The following is a 20,694-nucleotide window of genomic DNA, read 5'->3' as shown; positions in this document are numbered from 1 at the left end:
CATCCTTTAATCCTCTTGGCAGCAATGCATGTCGTGCAGCACTACGGCACTCTTTAATAGTAGTAAGTATACAAGTTTAAACAATAAAGAATCCAACTTCCATGGTGAAGATTGTTTCGGATACCAATTTCAATGCTAGTTGTGTAGTGAGATATTGCAACTTCACTTCAAGAGAATCAAGTTCAACACATTTGATGTCACTGGGATTGCAGAGATACTATCTTCTATCATGGTGTTTCTTCGAAAACAAGCGCAAGTTCACAGTTTGTCGACGTCATTCATTTATTGGGACCTAAATTCAATATGAATATCGAGTACTTAGTAAGCAGATGGTAAAATGAGGAACACAAGCTAGAAATGTGGACATTGCTATACTGAAATGCTTACAGCTGGAAATCCGCCATAGTCACCGGGCTCCTGAATGTCCTTTGTCACCAAACTATTTGCAGCAAGTCTAACCTGTAATTGGACCGAGGAAAATAAATTTACGAGGGCGGTGGAAAAAAATTGTGGGCAATCAAAATATGATGTTATCAACTAGATCTTGGTCAAATGTTTAGACCAGTACTATCTGGATGCTTGCCATGGATACCAACAGGAATGAAATGCATGTTTTGCTTGAGCATTTGTTTCTTTGTTGTCACCACTGGATATGAAGATGAAGTCGTAAATGGATTTGTTGTGTCACAGTCAGTTGCTTAACAAGGTGAGAAGTAAGACACGTTCTCCCTGCAACCTGAGTTACTTGTGAAGTGCTATCAGGCACTAGAGCACGATGAGAAATCACTAGTGCAGAACCGGGCAATAGAACCTGTTCGTCAGGCCCTTTAGTGTCGGTTCCGTAACCGGCACTAAATTGTGGGCACTAAAGCCCCCCCCCCCTTAGTACCGGTTCATCATGAACCGGTGCTAAAGGGCAACCACGTGGCACGAGTCAGCTCCGTGGGCGCGTAGGACATTAGTACCGGTTGGTAACACCAACCGGTACTAAATGTTTGGGTGTGTTTTGGTTTTATTTTTTATTTTTACTTTAATTTTGTGTTTTCAATTTAATTTAGTGATTGTTTTACATTATAATGAGTTGTTAAATCATTTGATGAATGTACCGCAGATTAGTTTGATTAGATGCGTGGATCCTAGATAAGTCATCAAGTATATGTCATATCCATATTATATATACTTGATCACCTAATTAAGTGATCGAGGTAATATGGATATGGCATATACTTGATCACTTAGCTAGAATCCATCCAGTTGAAATTAATATGTAGTTTCTTTCATAAATGATATAATAACTCATCATCATCATCATCATCATATTAATATAAAAACTCTTGCATCATATATATCATCACCAACGGTTTTCATAGCAAAGATATCATCGAGTTCAACATGGTAATGATATTATAAGCGTTCATAACACCACAAAAGCAAATCACTCTTTGAGATTAAGTTTAGGACGAAGAACACGGACATGAGAGGACAAGTACTAAGAGCATGAACTAGCTAATTAATCAATCCTGCTGCTCTCTCTCTCAGGTAAAATAGCATAGAACATGTATAGCTTTGCTGATTCATCATATTGGAGCATGCAGATGAACCTGTCTCCTAATCGTGGGTTGCGCTTCTGATTGCTGCCCCCTAGTACTTCTCTGTGATCGTTCACAATTTTGCTCCAGTCTTTTACTATTAAGCATTCCTCGCTATTAGAAATCCTGAATGCACTAAAGTGCATTGTAGGATATCTTGGCCGTAAGCTAACAATATTCATGGTACCTTTAGTCTTGATCCAATCAGGCACAACATTCATCGGGAGTCCCTGTTGAAGAACATCGTATAGTAACATACTTAGCAATGAAGTTTAGCTTAAAAAATAATGTATGCAAAAGATGCACTGAGGAGAAATAGTAGAAATCTTACCATCTTTCCTAAATATATGTGACCGTAGTTCAGTACGAACACTATTGGTCGCACGTTTTGAGTACTAACATTTCTAAGTGCAGGAAAGAAATTTGTCTTGACAGCATCAAGATCCTCAAGCCATGAAACATAATGACTTGTCTCCTCGCAGTTTAGTTCAGCCCCGGGACAGTGGACGGTCCTGTCTACCAAGCGCCGGACATGTTTGCTTGATTGGAAGTAAGCTGTCAATATAAATTGAGATCTATTAATTATTCAACTGGTTCAAATAATCTCATATCGAAGACATAAATATGGTTGAGAAACTCACATAATGGTAGAACTGGAGGCGTCTGCACATCGACCCAGATGTCTCTATTACCTTCAATATCATCTTCCGGACGAATATCAAAGGTGATAACCATATCAGGCTCAAATGCATAAGCCTTGCATAGTGCTTGCCAAGTTTTGCATTCAAAATAGGTGTATGTGTCTGCATTGTATAATTTGACGTTGAAGGTATAACCATGCTCGGTCTTCAAGTAAACTCTTTTTACCTCCATAGTTTCGTTAGGACTGAAACCTATCTTATCCAAGACAAAAATTCTTGCATGGCAGGGGATACGCTAGTAGAATAGTGAAAAATTAAAATTAAAAGTTGAAGCAAATGAAGCATAAGTCATGCTTAATTACGAAAAAAGACTTGTCGTTGTGACTTACTGTATCCACTTCGAAGTTCTCATCCAGCTTGATGCTGAAGCGTCTATCATCAACTAGAAAATTTCTGCCGCACAGGCCGCGCTGGTCTTCGCAGTATTCGCACATAATGAAATCGTGTTCGTCGTCAGACGACATTCCTATGTTCATAGGTGAAACATTAAACACTTATTAGTTCTATTAATTCAACTAATTCTGTTAATTCAACTAGTTCAACTAATTAATTGAACTAATTCAACTAAGCACTTACGAAAAATATACCTAATTAATTGAACTAATTCAACTAACTAGTTCAACTAATTAATTCAACTAATTCAACTAAACTAGTTCTATTAATTTTCTTACTAAAAATAAGGTAGCTAGTTCTATATAATAAAATGTTAATTAGATAATGAAATCTCATATAACTAAATTAAATATATATCTAACATATAATTTATATCTAATTCATCTAACATTTGACATTAATATCTAACATATGTTCATATATAGGTGAAACATTAAACACTTACTAGTTCTATTAATTCAACTAAATAAACTAGTTCTATTAATTCAACTAAGCATTTACTAAAAATAAACTAGTTCTATTAATTTCTTACTAAAATAAAGTAGGTAGTTCTATATAGTAATATTTTGATTAGATCATCAAATCTCATATACCTAAATTTTCTTACTAAAAATAAACTTGTTCTATTAATTTTCATACTAAAAATAAACTAGTTATATTAATTCAACTAGTTCAAATCTCATATATATACCTAATTAATATCTAGCTAATTCATCTAAAATTGACATTAATATTTAACATCTTTTCCATATAATTCATCTAACATTAACATTCTAACATTATTATCTACGTAATCTATCTAACATTAATCTAAACAACAGAAAATAGAAAAAAAGTAAAAACAATGTGTATGTGTGTGTCTGTGTGTGTGTGTATGTGTGTGTGTGTGTCTGTCTGTCTGTGTGTGTGTGTGTATGTGTGTGTTTGTACGAGCAGGGGGCGGCGGCGTATGGGCGGTGGCGAGCGATGCGACGGGGACGGGCGGCGGGCGAGGCGGCGACGACGGGCGGCGGGGGCGACGGCGGTGACGGCGACGACGGGTGGCGGGGACGACAGCGGTGACGGCGACGACGGGCGGCGGGGGCGGCGAGGGCGGCGCGCGATGGGCGACGGACGCGGCGAAGAAGTTGGATCGAGAAAAAGTGGTGGTCGATGAAACTGAATTTCTTGTAAGTGCCATATATATAGGAGGGGTCTTTAGTACCGGTTGGAGCCACCAACCGGTACTAAAGGCCAATTTTCGCCAGGCCAAGGGCGGGAAACGGCCCCTTTAGTATCGGTTCGTGCCACGAACCAGTACTAAAGGCCCAATCATTAGTACCGGTTGGAGCCACCAACCGGTACTAATGGTTGTGGCTGCCACCGGCGGTGCACAATGTTTAGTCCCACCTCGCCGAGCGAAGGGTAGCCGCACTGGTTTATAAACCCAGCTGCGGCTGCTCCTTCGAACTTCTCTATATAGCAGGCTTCTCGGCCTAACTAGGGCGCGCTGCCCTGTGAGTCTGCTGGCCTTTCTGGGCCTGCATTTGCACACCCTAGGTCTGGCAGGCCCACTCGGCAGCGCCCCAACAAATTTTTTACATAGTTTTTTTCTTTTCTGCATTATTTATTTTCTTCTATTTATTTTTGAGTAATTTTTTAAATAGTTTTTTTCTTTTCTGCATTATTTATTTTCTTCTATTTATTTTTGAGTAATTTTTTATATAGTTTTTTTTCTTTTGTGCTTTATTTATTTTCTTCTATTTATTTCTGAGTAGTTTTTTTGTGACCCTCTCTACTCTTTCGCACATGCTATGCGGGTGAAATGATAATACCATTGCAAGTTTCAACATTTTCAGAATTCATTTTGTAGTGATTTTCAATTTCACAGTAAATGACTGAAAACCAACAAATCATGTCAGAACATGTTGGAAATTGATGACATCGCTTTGAATGCTGCATAATGAACACAAAAGAAGTCCGGAGTTCAAATAAGTTTAAAAAACATTGAAGTGCCCGTGTAACAGATGAGTTCTCGTCCGAAACCCTGATACTCCGAAAAGAGATTGTCCAGTTTGTACACGAAGTGCGTCCAGTTTTTGCCGTGACCCTCTCTACTCTTTCGCACATGCTATGCGGGTAAAATGATGATACCATGCCAAGTTTCAACATTTTCAGAGTTCATTTTGTAGTGATTTTCAATTTCACGGTCATTTAGCTCTCTAAACAATTAGGTAAATGACTGAAAAACAACAAATGATGTCAGAACATGTTGGAAATTGATGACGTTGCTTTGAATGCTGCATACTGAACACAAAAGAAGTCCGGAGTTCAAATAAGTTTAAAAACATTGAAGTGCCCGTGTAACAGATGAGTTCTCGTCTGAAACCCTGATACTCTGAAAGAGATTATCCATTTGTACACGAAGTGCGTCCAGTTTTTGCCGTGACCCTCTCTACTCTTTCGCACATGCTATGCGGGTGAAATGATGATACCATGCCAAGTTTCAACATTTTCAGAGTTCATTTTGTAGTGATTTTCAATTTCACGGTCATTTAGCTCTCTAAACAATTAGGTAAATGACTGAAAAACAACAAATGATGTCAGAACATGTTGGAAATTGATGACGTCGCTTTGAATGCTGCATACTGAACACAAAAGAAGTCCGGAGTTCAAATAAGTTTAAAAAACATTGAAGTGCCCGTGTAACAGATGAGTTCTCGTCCGAAACCCTGATACTCCGAAAGAGATTGTCCAGTTTGTACACGAAGTGCGTCCAGTTTTTTCCGTGACCCTCTCTACTCTTTCGCACATGCTATGCGGGTGAAATGATGATACCATGCCAAGTTTCAACATTTTCAGAGTTCATTTTGTAGTGATTTTCAATTTCACGGTCATTTAGCTCTCTAAACAATTAGGTAAATGACTTAAAAACAACAAATGATGTCAGAACATGTTGGAAATTGATGACGTCGCTTTGAATGCTGCATACCGAACACAAAAGAAGTCCGGAGTTCAAATAAGTTTAAAAAACATTGAAGTGCCCGTGTAACAGATGAGTTCTCGTCCGAAACCCTGATACTCCGAAAGAGTTTGTCCAGTTTGTACACGAAGTGCGTCCAGTTTTTGCCGTGACCCTCTCTAGTCTCTCGCGCATTCTATACGAGTGAAATGATGATATCATGCCAAGTTTCAACATTTTCAGAGTTCATTTTGTAGTGATTTTCAATTTCACGGTCATTTAGCTCTCTAAACAATTAGGTAAATGACCGAAAAACAACAAATGATGTCAGAACATGTTGGAAATTGATGACGTCGCTTTGAATGCTGCATACTGAACACAAAAGAAGTCCGGAGTTCAAATAAGTTTAAAAAACATTGAAGTGCCCGTGTAACAGATGAGTTCTCGTCCGAAACCCTGATACTCCGAAAGAGTTTGTCCAGTTTGTACACGAAGTGCGTCCAGTTTTTGCCGTGACCCTCTCTACTCTTTCGCACATGCTATGCGGGTGAAATGATGATACCATGCCAAGTTTCAACATTTTCAGAGTTCATTTTGTAGTGATTTTCAATTTCACGGTCATTTAGCTCTCTAAACAATTAGGTAAATGACCGAAAAACAACAAATGATGTCAGAACATGTTGGAAATTGATGACGTCGCTTTGAATGCTGCATACTGAACACAAAAGAAGTCCGGAGTTCAAATAAGTTTAAAAAACATTGAAGTGCCCGTGTAACAGATGAGTTCTCGTCCGAAACCCTGATACTCCGAAAGAGTTTGTCCAGTTTGTACACGAAGTGCGTCCAGTTTTTGCCGTGACCCTCTCTACTCTTTCGCACATGCTATGCGGGTGAAATGATGATACCATGCCAAGTTTCAACATTTTCAGAGTTCATTTTGTAGTGATTTTCAATTTCACGGTCATTTAGCTCTCTAAACAATTAGGTAAATGACCGAAAAACAACAAATGATGTCAGAACATGTTGGAAATTGATGACGTCGCTTTGAATGCTGCATACTGAACACAAAAGAAGTCCGGAGTTCAAATAAGTTTAAAAAACATTGAAGTGCCCGTGTAACAGATGAGTTCTCGTCCGAAACCCTGATACTCCGAAAGAGTTTGTCCAGTTTGTACACGAAGTGCGTCCAGTTTTTGCCGTGACCCTCTCTACTCTTTCGCACATGCTATGCGGGTGAAATGATGATACCATGCCAAGTTTCAACATTTTCAGAGTTCATTTTGTAGTGATTTTCAATTTCACGGTCATTTAGCTCTCTAAACAATTAGGTAAATGACCGAAAAACAACAAATGATGTCAGAACATGTTGGAAATTGATGACGTCGCTTTGAATGCTGCATACTGAACACAAAAGAAGTCCGGAGTTCAAATAAGTTTAAAAAACATTGAAGTGCCCGTGTAACAGATGAGTTCTCGTCCGAAACCCTGATACTCCGAAAGAGTTTGTCCAGTTTGTACACGAAGTGCGTCCAGTTTTTGCCGTGACCCTCTCTACTCTTTCGCACATGCTATGCGGGTGAAATGATGATACCATGCCAAGTTTCAACATTTTCAGATTCATTTTGTAGTGATTTTCAATTTCACGGTCATTTAGCTCTCTAAACAATTAGGTAAATGACTGAAAAACAACAAATGATGTCAGAACATGTTGGAAATTGATGACGTCGCTTTGAATGCTGCATACTGAACACAAAAGAAGTCCGGAGTTCAAATAAGTTTAAAAACATTGAAGTGCCCGTGTAACAGATGAGTTCTCGTCCGAAACCCTGATACTCCGAAAGAGTTTGTCCAGTTTGTACACGAAGTGCGTCCAGTTTTTGCCGTGACCCTCTCTACTCTTTCGCACATGCTATGCGGGTGAAATGATGATACCATGCCAAGTTTCAACATTTTCAGAGTTCATTTTGTAGTGATTTTCAATTTCACGGTCATTTAGCTCTCTAAACAATTAGGTAAATGACCGAAAAACAACAAATGATGTCAGAACATGTTGGAAATTGATGACGTCGCTTTGAATGCTGCATACTGAACACAAAAGAAGTCCGGAGTTCAAATAAGTTTAAAAAACATTGAAGTGCCCGTGTAACAGATGAGTTCTCGTCCGAAACCCTGATACTCCGAAAGAGTTTGTCCAGTTTGTACACGAAGTGCGTCCAGTTTTTGCCGTGACCCTCTCTACTCTTTCGCACATGCTATGCGGGTGAAATGATGATACCATGCCAAGTTTCAACATTTTCAGAGTTCATTTTGTAGTGATTTTCAATTTCACGGTCATTTAGCTCTCTAAACAATTAGGTAAATGACCGAAAAACAACAAATGATGTCAGAACATGTTGGAAATTGATGACGTCGCTTTGAATGCTGCATACTGAACACAAAAGAAGTCCGGAGTTCAAATAAGTTTAAAAAACATTGAAGTGCCCGTGTAACAGATGAGTTCTCGTCCGAAACCCTGATACTCCGAAAGAGTTTGTCCAGTTTGTACACGAAGTGCGTCCAGTTTTTGCCGTGACCCTCTCTACTCTTTCGCACATGCTATGCGGGTGAAATGATGATACCATGCCAAGTTTCAACATTTTCAGAGTTCATTTTGTAGTGATTTTCAATTTCACGGTCATTTAGCTCTCTAAACAATTAGGTAAATGACCGAAAAACAACAAATGATGTCAGAACATGTTGGAAATTGATGACGTCGCTTTGAATGCTGCATACTGAACACAAAAGAAGTCCGGAGTTCAAATAAGTTTAAAAAACATTGAAGTGCCCGTGTAACAGATGAGTTCTCGTCCGAAACCCTGATACTCCGAAAGAGTTTGTCCAGTTTGTACACGAAGTGCGTCCAGTTTTTGCCGTGACCCTCTCTACTCTTTCGCACATGCTATGCGGGTGAAATGATGATACCATGCCAAGTTTCAACATTTTCAGAGTTCATTTTGTAGTGATTTTCAATTTCACGGTCATTTAGCTCTCTAAACAATTAGGTAAATGACCGAAAAACAACAAATGATGTCAGAACATGTTGGAAATTGATGACGTCGCTTTGAATGCTGCATACTGAACACAAAAGAAGTCCGGAGTTCAAATAAGTTTAAAAAACATTGAAGTGCCCGTGTAACAGATGAGTTCTCGTCCGAAACCCTGATACTCCGAAAGAGTTTGTCCAGTTTGTACACGAAGTGCGTCCAGTTTTTGCCGTGACCCTCTCTACTCTTTCGCACATGCTATGCGGGTGAAATGATGATACCATGCCAAGTTTCAACATTTTCAGAGTTCATTTTGTAGTGATTTTCAATTTCACGGTCATTTAGCTCTCTAAACAATTAGGTAAATGACCGAAAAACAACAAATGATGTCAGAACATGTTGGAAATTGATGACGTCGCTTTGAATGCTGCATACTGAACACAAAAGAAGTCCGGAGTTCAAATAAGTTTAAAAAACATTGAAGTGCCCGTGTAACAGATGAGTTCTCGTCCGAAACCCTGATACTCCGAAAGAGTTTGTCCAGTTTGTACACGAAGTGCGTCCAGTTTTTGCCGTGACCCTCTCTACTCTTTCGCACATGCTATGCGGGTGAAATGATGATACCATGCCAAGTTTCAACATTTTCAGAGTTCATTTTGTAGTGATTTTCAATTTCACGGTCATTTAGCTCTCTAAACAATTAGGTAAATGACCGAAAAACAACAAATGATGTCAGAACATGTTGGAAATTGATGACGTCGCTTTGAATGCTGCATACTGAACACAAAAGAAGTCCGGAGTTCAAATAAGTTTAAAAAACATTGAAGTGCCCGTGTAACAGATGAGTTCTCGTCCGAAACCCTGATACTCCGAAAGAGTTTGTCCAGTTTGTACACGAAGTGCGTCCAGTTTTTGCCGTGACCCTCTCTACTCTTTCGCACATGCTATGCGGGTGAAATGATGATACCATGCCAAGTTTCAACATTTTCAGAATTCATTTTGTAGTGATTTTCAATTTCACGGTCATTTAGCTCTCTAAACAATTAGGTAAATGACCGAAAAACAACAAATGATGTCAGAACATGTTGGAAATTGATGACGTCGCTTTGAATGCTGCATACTGAACACAAAAGAAGTCCGGAGTTCAAATAAGTTTAAAAAACATTGAAGTGCCCGTGTAACAGATGAGTTCTCGTCCGAAACCCTGATACTCCGAAAGAGTTTGTCCAGTTTGTACACGAAGTGCGTCCAGTTTTTGCCGTGACCCTCTCTACTCTTTCGCACATGCTATGCGGGTGAAATGATGATACCATGCCAAGTTTCAACATTTTCAGAATTCATTTTGTAGTGATTTTCAATTTCACGGTCATTTAGCTCTCTAAACAATTAGGTAAATGACCGAAAAACAACAAATGATGTCAGAACATGTTGGAAATTGATGACGTCGCTTTGAATGCTGCATACTGAACACAAAAGAAGTCCGGAGTTCAAATAAGTTTAAAAAACATTGAAGTGCCCGTGTAACAGATGAGTTCTCGTCCGAAACCCTGATACTCCGAAAGAGTTTGTCCAGTTTGTACACGAAGTGCGTCCAGTTTTTGCCGTGACCCTCTCTACTCTTTCGCACATGCTATGCGGGTGAAATGATGATACCATGCCAAGTTTCAACATTTTCAGAGTTCATTTTGTAGTGATTTTCAATTTCACGGTCATTTAGCTCTCTAAACAATTAGGTAAATGACCGAAAAACAACAAATGATGTCAGAACATGTTGGAAATTGATGACGTCGCTTTGAATGCTGCATACTGAACACAAAAGAAGTCCGGAGTTCAAATAAGTTTAAAAAACATTGAAGTGCCCGTGTAACAGATGAGTTCTCGTCCGAAACCCTGATACTCCGAAAGAGTTTGTCCAGTTTGTACACGAAGTGCGTCCAGTTTTTGCCGTGACCCTCTCTACTCTTTCGCACATGCTATGCGGGTGAAATGATGATACCATGCCAAGTTTCAACATTTTCAGAATTCATTTTGTAGTGATTTTCAATTTCACGGTCATTTAGCTCTCTAAACAATTAGGTAAATGACCGAAAAACAACAAATGATGTCAGAACATGTTGGAAATTGATGACGTCGCTTTGAATGCTGCATACTGAACACAAAAGAAGTCCGGAGTTCAAATAAGTTTAAAAAACATTGAAGTGCCCGTGTAACAGATGAGTTCTCGTCCGAAACCCTGATACTCCGAAAGAGTTTGTCCAGTTTGTACACGAAGTGCGTCCAGTTTTTGCCGTGACCCTCTCTACTCTTTCGCACATGCTATGCGGGTGAAATGATGATACCATGCCAAGTTTCAACATTTTCAGAATTCATTTTGTAGTGATTTTCAATTTCACGGTCATTTAGCTCTCTAAACAATTAGGTAAATGACCGAAAAACAACAAATGATGTCAGAACATGTTGGAAATTGATGACGTCGCTTTGAATGCTGCATACTGAACACAAAAGAAGTCCGGAGTTCAAATAAGTTTAAAAAACATTGAAGTGCCCGTGTAACAGATGAGTTCTCGTCCGAAACCCTGATACTCCGAAAGAGTTTGTCCAGTTTGTACACGAAGTGCGTCCAGTTTTTGCCGTGACCCTCTCTACTCTTTCGCACATGCTATGCGGGTGAAATGATGATACCATGCCAAGTTTCAACATTTTCAGAATTCATTTTGTAGTGATTTTCAATTTCACGGTCATTTAGCTCTCTAAACAATTAGGTAAATGACCGAAAAACAACAAATGATGTCAGAACATGTTGGAAATTGATGACGTCGCTTTGAATGCTGCATACTGAACACAAAAGAAGTCCGGAGTTCAAATAAGTTTAAAAAACATTGAAGTGCCCGTGTAACAGATGAGTTCTCGTCCGAAACCCTGATACTCCGAAAGAGTTTGTCCAGTTTGTACACGAAGTGCGTCCAGTTTTTGCCGTGACCCTCTCTACTCTTTCGCACATGCTATGCGGGTGAAATGATGATACCATGCCAAGTTTCAACATTTTCAGAGTTCATTTTGTAGTGATTTTCAATTTCCCGGTCATTTAGCTCTCTAAACAATTAGGTAAATGACCGAAAAACAACAAATGATGTCAGAACATGTTGGAAATTGATGACGTCGCTTTGAATGCTGCATACTGAACACAAAAGAAGTCCGGAGTTCAAATAAGTTTAAAAAACATTGAAGTGCCCATGTAACAGATGAGTTCTCGTCCGAAACCCTGATACTCCGAAAGAGATTGTCCAGTTTGTACACGAAGTGCGTCCAGTTTTTGCCGTGACCCTCTCTACTCTTTCGCACATGATATGCGGGTGAAATGATGATGCCATGCCAAGTTTCAACATTTTCAGAGTTCATTTTGTAGTGATTTTCAATTTCACGTTCATTTAGCTCTCTAAACAATTAGGTAAATGACTGAAAAACAGCAAATGATGCCAGAACATGTTGGAAATTGATGACGTCGCTTTGAATGCTGCCTACTAAACACAAAAGAAGTCCGGAGTTCAAATAAGTTTAAAAAACATTGTAGTGCCCGTGTAACAGATGAGTGAAGGAAATATGCCCTAGAGGCAATAATAAAGTTATTATTTATTTCCTTATAATCATGATAAATGTTTATTATTCATGCTAAAATTGTATTTACCGGAAACATAATACATGTGTGAATACATAGACAAACAGAGTGTCACTAGTATGCCTCTACTTGACTAGCTCGTTAATCAAAGATGGTTATGTTTCCTAACCATGAACAATGAGTTGTTATTTGATTAACGAGGTCACATCATTAGTAGAATGATCTGATTGACATGACCCATTCCATTAGCTTAGCACCCGATCGTTTAGTATGTTGCTATTGCTTTCTTCATGACTTATACATGTTCCTATGACTATGAGATTATGCAACTCCCGTTTACCGGAGGAACACTTTGGGTACTACCAAACGTCACAACGTAACTGGGTGATTATAAAGGAGTACTACAGGTGTCTCCAATGGTCGATGTTGGGTTGGCGTATTTCGAGATTAGGATTTGTCACTCCGATTGTTGGAGAGGTATCTCTGGGCCCTCTCGGTAATACACATCACATAAGCCTTGCAAGCATTACAACTAATATGTTAGTTGTGAGATGATGTATTACGGAACGAGTAAAGAGACTTGCCGGTAACGAGATTGAACTAGGTATTGGATACCGACGATCGAATCTCGGGCAAGTAACATACCGATGACAAAGGGAACAACGTATGTTGTTATGCGGTCTGACCGATAAAGATCTTCGTAGAATATGTAGGAGCCAATATGGGCATCCAGGTCCCGCTATTGGTTATTGACCAGAGACGTGTCTCGGTCATGTCTACATTGTTCTCGAACCCGTAGGGTCCGCACGCTTAAGGTTACGATGACAGTTATATTATGAGTTTATGCATTTTGATGTACCGAAGGTTGTTCGGAGTCCCGGATGTGATCACGGACATGACGAGGAGTCTCGAAATGGTCGAGACATAAAGATTGATATATTGGAAGTCTATGTTTGGACATCGGAAGTGTTCCGGGTGAAATCGGGATTTTACCGGGTTACCGGGAGGTTACCGGAACCCCCCGGGAGCCATATGGGCCATCATGGGCCTTAGTGGAAAGGAGAAAGGGGCAGCCCAAGGGGGCTGCGCGCCTCCCCCCTTCCCCTAGTCCTATTAGGACTAGGAGAGGTGGCCGGCCACCCCTCTCCCTCTTTCCCCCTTGGGAATCCTAGTTGGAATAGGATTGGGGGGGGGAGTCCTACTCCCGGTAGGAGTAGGACTCCTCCTGCGCCTCTCCCTCCTGGCCGGCGCACCCTCCCCCCTTGGCTCCTTTATATACGGAGGCAGGGGCACCTCTAAACACACAAGTTGACACAAGTTGATCCACGTGATCGATTCCTTAGCCGTGTGCGGTGCCCCCTGCCACCATATTCCTCGATAATACTGTAGCGGAGTTTAGGCGAAGCCCTGCTGCTGTAGTTCATCAAGATCGTCACCACGCCGTCGTGCTGACGAAACTCTTCCCCGACACTTTGCTGGATCGGAGTCCGGGGATCGTCATCGAGCTGAACGTGTGCTCGAACTCGGAGGTGCCGTAGTTTCGGTGCTTGATCGGTTGGATCGTGAAGACGTACGACTACTTCCTCTACGTCGTGTCATCGCTTCCGCAGTCGGTCTGCGTTGGGTACGTAGACAACACTCTCCTCTCGTTGCTATGCATCACATGATCCTGTGTGCGCGTAGGAAATTTTTGAAATTACTACGAAACCCAACAGTGGCATCCGAGCCTAGGTTAATGATGTTGATGTTATATGCACGAGTAGAACACAAGTAAGTTGTGGACGATACAAGTCATACTGCCTACCAGCATGTCATACTTTGGTTCGGCGGTATTGTTGGACGAGACGACCCGGACCAACCTTACGCGTACGCTTACGCGAGACCGGTTCCCTCGACGTGCTTTGCACAGAGATGGCTTGCGGGCGACTGCCTCTCCAACTTTAGTTGAACCAAGTATGGCTACGCCCGGTCCTTGCGAAGGTTAAAACGGAGTCTATTTGACAAACTATCGTTGTGGTTTTGATGCGTAGGTGAGATTGGTTCTTACTTAAGCCCGTAGCAGCCACGTAAAACATGCAACAACAAAGTAGAGGACGTCTAACTTGTTTTTGCAGGGCATGTTGTGATGTGATATGGTCAAGGCATGATGCTGAATTTTATTGTATGAGATGATCATGTTTTGTAACCAAGTTATCGGCAACTGGCAGGAGCCATATGGTTGTCGCTTTATTGTATGCAATGCAATCGCGATGTAATGCTTTACTTTATTACTAAACGGTAGTGATAGTCGTGGAAGCATAAGATTGGCGAGACGACAACGATGCTACGATGGAGATCAAGGTGTCGCGCCGGTGACGATGGTGATCATGACGGTGCTTCGGAGATGGAGATCACAAGCACAAGATGATGATGGCCATATCATATCACTTATATTGATTGCATGTGATGTTTATCTTTTTATGCATCTTATCTTGCTTTGATTGACGGTAGCATTATAAGATGATCTCTCACTAAATTATCAAGAAGTGTTCTCCCTGAGTATGCACCGTTGCCAAAGTTCGTCGTGCCCAGACACCACGTGATGATCGGGTGTGATAAGCTCTACGTCCATCTACAACGGGTGCAAGCCAGTTTTGCACACGCAGAATACTCAGGTTAAACTTGACGAGCCTAGCATATGCAGATATGGCCTCGGAACACGGAGACCGAAAGGTCGAGCGTGAATCATATAGTAGATATGATCAACATAACGATGTTCACCATTGAAAACTACTCCATCTCACGTGATGATCGGTTATGGTTTAGTTGATTTGGATCACGTGATCACTTAGAGGATTAGAGGGATGTCTATCTAAGTGGGAGTTCTTTAGTAATATGATTAATTGAACTTAAAATTTATCATGAACTTAGTCCCTGATAGTATCTTGCTTGTTTATGTTGATTGTAGATAGATGGCTCGTGCTGTTGTTCCGTTAAATTTTAATGCGTTCCTTGAGAAAGCAAAGTTGAAAGATGATGGTAGCAATTACACGGACTGGGTCCGTAACTTGAGGATTATCCTCATTGCTGCACAGAAGAATTACGTCCTGGAAGCACCGCTGGGTGCCAGGCCTGCTGCTGGAGCAACGCCAGATGTTATGAACGTCTGGCAGAGCAAAGCTGATGACTACTCAATAGTTCAGTGTGCCATGCTTTACGGCTTAGAATCGGGACTTCAACGACGTTTTGAACGTCATGGAGCATATGAGATGTTCCAGGAGTTGAAGTTAATATTTCAAGCAAATGCCCGGATTGAGAGATATGAAGTCTCCAATAAGTTCTATAGCTGCAAGATGGAGGAGAACAGTTCTGTCAGTGAGCATATACTCAAAATGTCTGGGTATAATAATCACTTGATTCAATTGGGAGTTAATCTTCCGGATGATTGCGTCATCGACAGAATTCTCCAATCACTGCCACCAAGCTACAAGAGCTTCGTGATGAACTATAATATGCAAGGGATGAACAAGACTATTCCCGAGCTCTTCGCAATGCTGAAAGCTGCGGAGGTAGAAATCAAAAAGGAGCATCAAGTGTTGATGGTTAACAAAACCACTAGTTTCAAGAAAAAGGGCAAAGGAAAGAAGAAAGGGAACTTCAAGAAGAACAGCAAGCAAGTTGCTGCTCAAGATAAGAAACCCAAGTCTGGACCTAAGCCTGAAACTGAGTGCTTCTACTGCAAGCAGACTGGTCACTGGAAGCGGAACTGCCCCAAGTATTTGGCGGATAAGAAGGATGGCAAGGTGAACAAAGGTATATATGATATACATGTTATTGATGTGTACCTTACTAGAGCTCGCAGTAGCACCTGGGTATTTGATACTGGTTCTGTTGCTAATATTTGCAACTCGAAACAGGGACTACAGAATAAGCGGGCACTGGCAAAGGACGAGGTGACGATGCGCGTGGGAAACGGTTCCAAAGTCGATGTGATCGCGGTCGGCACGCTACCTCTACATCTACCTTCGGGATTAATATTAGACCTAAATAATTGTTATTTGGTGCCAGCGTTGAGCATGAACATTATATCTGGATCTTGTTTAATGCGAGACGGTTATTCATTTAAATCAGAGAATAATGGTTGTTCTATTTATATGAGTAATATCTTTTATGGTCATGCACCCTTGAAGAGTGGTCTATTCTTACTGAATCTCGATAGTAGTAATACACATATTCATAATGTTGAAACCAAAAGATGCAGAGTTGATAATGAAAGTGCAACTTATTTGTGGCACTGTCGTTTAGGTCATATCGGTGTAAAACGCATGAAGAAACTCCATACTAATGGACTTTTGGAACCACTTGATTATGAATCACTTGGTACTTGCGAACCGTGCCTCATGGGCAAGATGACTAAAACACCGTTCTCCGGTACTATGGAGAGAGCAACAGATTTGTTGGAAATCATACATACCGATGTATGTGGTCCGATGAATATTGAGGCTCGTGGCGGATATCGTTATTTTCTCACCTTCACAGATGATTTGAGCAGATATGGATATATCTACTTAATGAAGCATAAGTCTGAAACATTTGAAAAGTTCAAAGAATTTCAGAGTGAAGTTGAAAATCATCGTAACAAGAAAATAAAGTTTCTACGATCTGATCGTGGAGGAGAATATTTGAGTTACGAGTTTGGTGTACATTTGAAAAACTGTGGAATAGTTTCACAACTCACGCCACCCGGAACACCACAGCGCAATGGTGTGTCCGAACGTCGTAATCGTACTTTACTAGATATGGTGCGATCTATGATGTCTCTTACAGATTTACCGCTATCATTTTGGGGTTATGCTTTAGAGACGGCCGCATTCACGTTAAATAGGGCACCATCAAAATCCGTTGAGACGACGCCTTATGAACTATGGTTTGGCAAGAAACCAAAGTTGTCGTTTCTTAAAGTTTGGGGCTGCGATGCTTATGTGAAAAAGCTTCAACCTGATAAGCTCGAACCCAAATCGGAGAAATGTGTATTCATAGGATACCCAAAGGAAACTGTTGGGTACACCTTCTATCACAGATCCGAAGGCAAAACATTCGTTGCTAAGAATGGATCATTTCTAGAGAAGGAGTTTCTCTCGAAAGAAGTGAGTGGGAGGAAAGTAGAACTTGACGAGGTAACTGTACCTGCTCCCTTACTGGAGAGTAGTTCATCACAGAAAACTGTTTCAGTGACACCTACACCGGTTAGTGAGGAAGCCAATGATAATGATCATGAAACTTCAGATCAAGATACTACTGAACCACGTAGATCAACCAGAGTAAGATCCGCGCCAGAGTGGTACGGAAATCCTGTTCTGGAAGTCATGCTACTAGATCATGATGAACCTACGAACTATGAAGAAGCGATGGTGAGCCCAGATTCCGCAAAGTGGCTTGAAGCCATGAAATCTGAGATGGGATCCATGTATGAGAACAAAGTATGGACTTTGGTTGACTTGCCCGATGATCGGCAAGCAATTGAGAATAAATGGATCTTTAAGAAGAAGACTGACGCTGATGGTAATGTTACTGTCTACAAAGCTCGACTTGTCGCAAAAGGTTTTCGACAAGTTCAAGGGATTGACTACGATGAGACCTTCTCACCCGTAGCGATGCTTAAGTCCGTCCGAATCATGTTAGCGATTGCCGCATTTTATGATTATGAAATTTGGCAGATGGATGTCAAAACTGCATTCCTGAATGGATTTCTGGAAGAAGAGTTGTATATGATGCAACCGGAAGGTTTTGTCGATCCAAAGGAAGCTAACAAAGTGTGCAAGCTCCAGCGATCCATTTATGGACTGGTGCAAGCCTCTCGGAGTTGGAATAAACGTTTTGATAGTGTGATCAAAGCATTTGGTTTTATACAGACTTTCGGAGAAGCCTGTATTTACAAGAAAGTGAGTGGGAGCTCTGTAGCATTTCTGATATTATATGTGGATGACATATTACTGATTGGAAATGATATAGAATTTCTGGATAGCATAAAGGGATACTTGAATAAAAGTTTTTCAATGAAAGACCTCGGTGAAGCTGCTTACATATTAGGCATTAAGATCTATAGAGATAGATCAAGACGCTTAATTGGACTTTCACAAAGCACATACCTTGACAAAATTTTGAAGAAGTTCAAAATGGATCAAGCAAAGAAAGGGTTTTTGCCTGTGTTACAAGGTGTGAAATTGAGTAAGACTCAATGCCCGACCACTGCAGAAGATAGAGAGAATATGAGAGATGTTCCCTATGCATCAGCCATAGGATCTATCATGTATGCAATGCTGTGTACCAGACCTGATGTATGCCTTGCTATAAGTTTAGCAGGGAGGTACCAAAGTAATCCAGGAGTGGATCACTGGACAGCGGTCAAGAACATCCTGAAATACCTGAAAAGGACTAAGGATATGTTTCTCGTATATGGAGGTGACAAAGAGCTCACCGTAAAAGGTTACGTTGATGCAAGCTTTGACACTGATCCGGACGATTCTAAATCGCAAACCGGATACGTGTTTACATTAAACGGAGGAGCTGTCAGTTGGTGCAGTTCTAAACAAAGCGTCGTAGCGGGATCTACATGTGAAGCGGAATACATAGCTGCTTCGGAAGCAGCAAATGAAGGAGTCTGGATGAAGGAGTTCATATCCGATCTAGGTGTCATACCTAGTGCATCGGGTCCAATGAAAATCTTTTGTGACAATACTGGTGCAATTGCCTTAGCAAAGGAATCCAGATTTCACAAAAGGACCAAACACATCAAGAGACGCTTCAACTCCATCCGGGATCTAGTCCAGGTGGGAGACATAGAGATTTGCAAGATACATACGGATCTGAATGTTGCAGACCCGTTGACTAAGCCTCTTCCACGAGCAAAACATGATCAGCACCAAGGCTCCATGGGTGTTAGAATCATTACAGTGTAATCTAGATTATTGACTCTAGTGCAAGTGGGAGACTGAAGGAAATATGCCCTAGAGGCAATAATAAAGTTATTATTTATTTCCTTATAATCATGATAAATGTTTATTATTCATGCTAAAATTGTATTTACCGGAAACATAATACATGTGTGAATACATAGACAAACAGAGTGTCACTAGTATGCCTCTACTTGACTAGCTCGTTAATCAAAGATGGTTATGTTTCCTAACCATGAACAATGAGTTGTTATTTGATTAACGAGGTCACATCATTAGTAGAATGATCTGATTGACATGACCCATTCCATTAGCTTAGCACCCGATCGTTTAGTATGTTGCTATTGCTTTCTTCATGACTTATACATGTTCCTATGACTATGAGATTATGCAACTCCCGTTTACCGGAGGAACACTTTGGGTACTACCAAACGTCACAACGTAACTGGGTGATTATAAAGGAGTACTACAGGTGTCTCCAATGGTCGATGTTGGGTTGGCGTATTTCGAGATTAGGATTTGTCACTCCGATTGTCGGAGAGGTATCTCTGGGCCCTCTCGGTAATACACATCACATAAGCCTTGCAAGCATTACAACTAATATGTTAGTTGTGAGATGATGTATTACGGAACGAGTAAAGAGACTTGCCGGTAACGAGATTGAACTAGGTATTGGATACCGACGATCGAATCTCGGGCAAGTAACATACCGATGACAAAGGGAACAACGTATGTTGTTATGCGGTCTGACCGATAAAGATCTTCGTAGAATATGTAGGAGCCAATATGGGCATCCAGGTCCCGCTATTGGTTATTGACCAGAGACGTGTCTCGGTCATGTCTACATTGTTCTCGAACCCGTAGGGTCCGCACGCTTAAGGTTACGATGACAGTTATATTATGAGTTTATGCATTTTGATGTACCGAAGGTTGTTCGGAGTCCCGGATGTGATCACGGACATGACGAGGAGTCTCGAAATGGTCGAGACATAAAGATTGATATATTGGAAGTCTATGTTTGGACATCGGAAGTGTTCCGGGTGAAATCGGGATTTTACCGGGTTACCGGGAGGTTACCGGAACCCCCCGGGAGCCATATGGGCCATCATGGGCCTTAGTGGAAAGGAGAAAGGGGCAGCCCAAGGGGGCTGCGCGCCTCCCCCCTTCCCCTAGTCCTATTAGGACTAGGAGAGGTGGCCGGCCACCCCTCTCCCTCTTTCCCCCTTGGGAATCCTAGTTGGAATAGGATTGGGGGGGGGAGTCCTACTCCCGGTAGGAGTAGGACTCCTCCTGCGCCTCTCCCTCCTGGCCGGCGCACCCTCCCCCCTTGGCTCCTTTATATACGGAGGCAGGGGCACCTCTAAACACACAAGTTGACACAAGTTGATCCACGTGATCGATTCCTTAGCCGTGTGCGGTGCCCCCTGCCACCATATTCCTCGATAATACTGTAGCGGAGTTTAGGCGAAGCCCTGCTGCTGTAGTTCATCAAGATCGTC

The 20,694-nt window shown here is 41.2% G+C and overlaps 1 pseudogene; it reads right to left on the bottom strand.

The window, feature by feature from the left end:
• Positions 1 to 217: 217 nt before the first annotated feature.
• The window catches only part of LOC123101568 (probable UDP-3-O-acylglucosamine N-acyltransferase 2, mitochondrial), a 34,878-nt pseudogene continuing 14,401 nt past the window's right edge, over positions 218 to 20,694 (bottom strand).

The sequence above is a fragment of the Triticum aestivum genome, chromosome 5A (assembly GCF_018294505.1).
Source record: "Triticum aestivum cultivar Chinese Spring chromosome 5A, IWGSC CS RefSeq v2.1, whole genome shotgun sequence".
Lineage (NCBI taxonomy): Eukaryota > Viridiplantae > Streptophyta > Magnoliopsida > Poales > Poaceae > Triticum > Triticum aestivum.
Note: the sequence above shows the minus strand (reverse complement) of the source record. Positions and strands in the feature narration are given on the sequence as shown.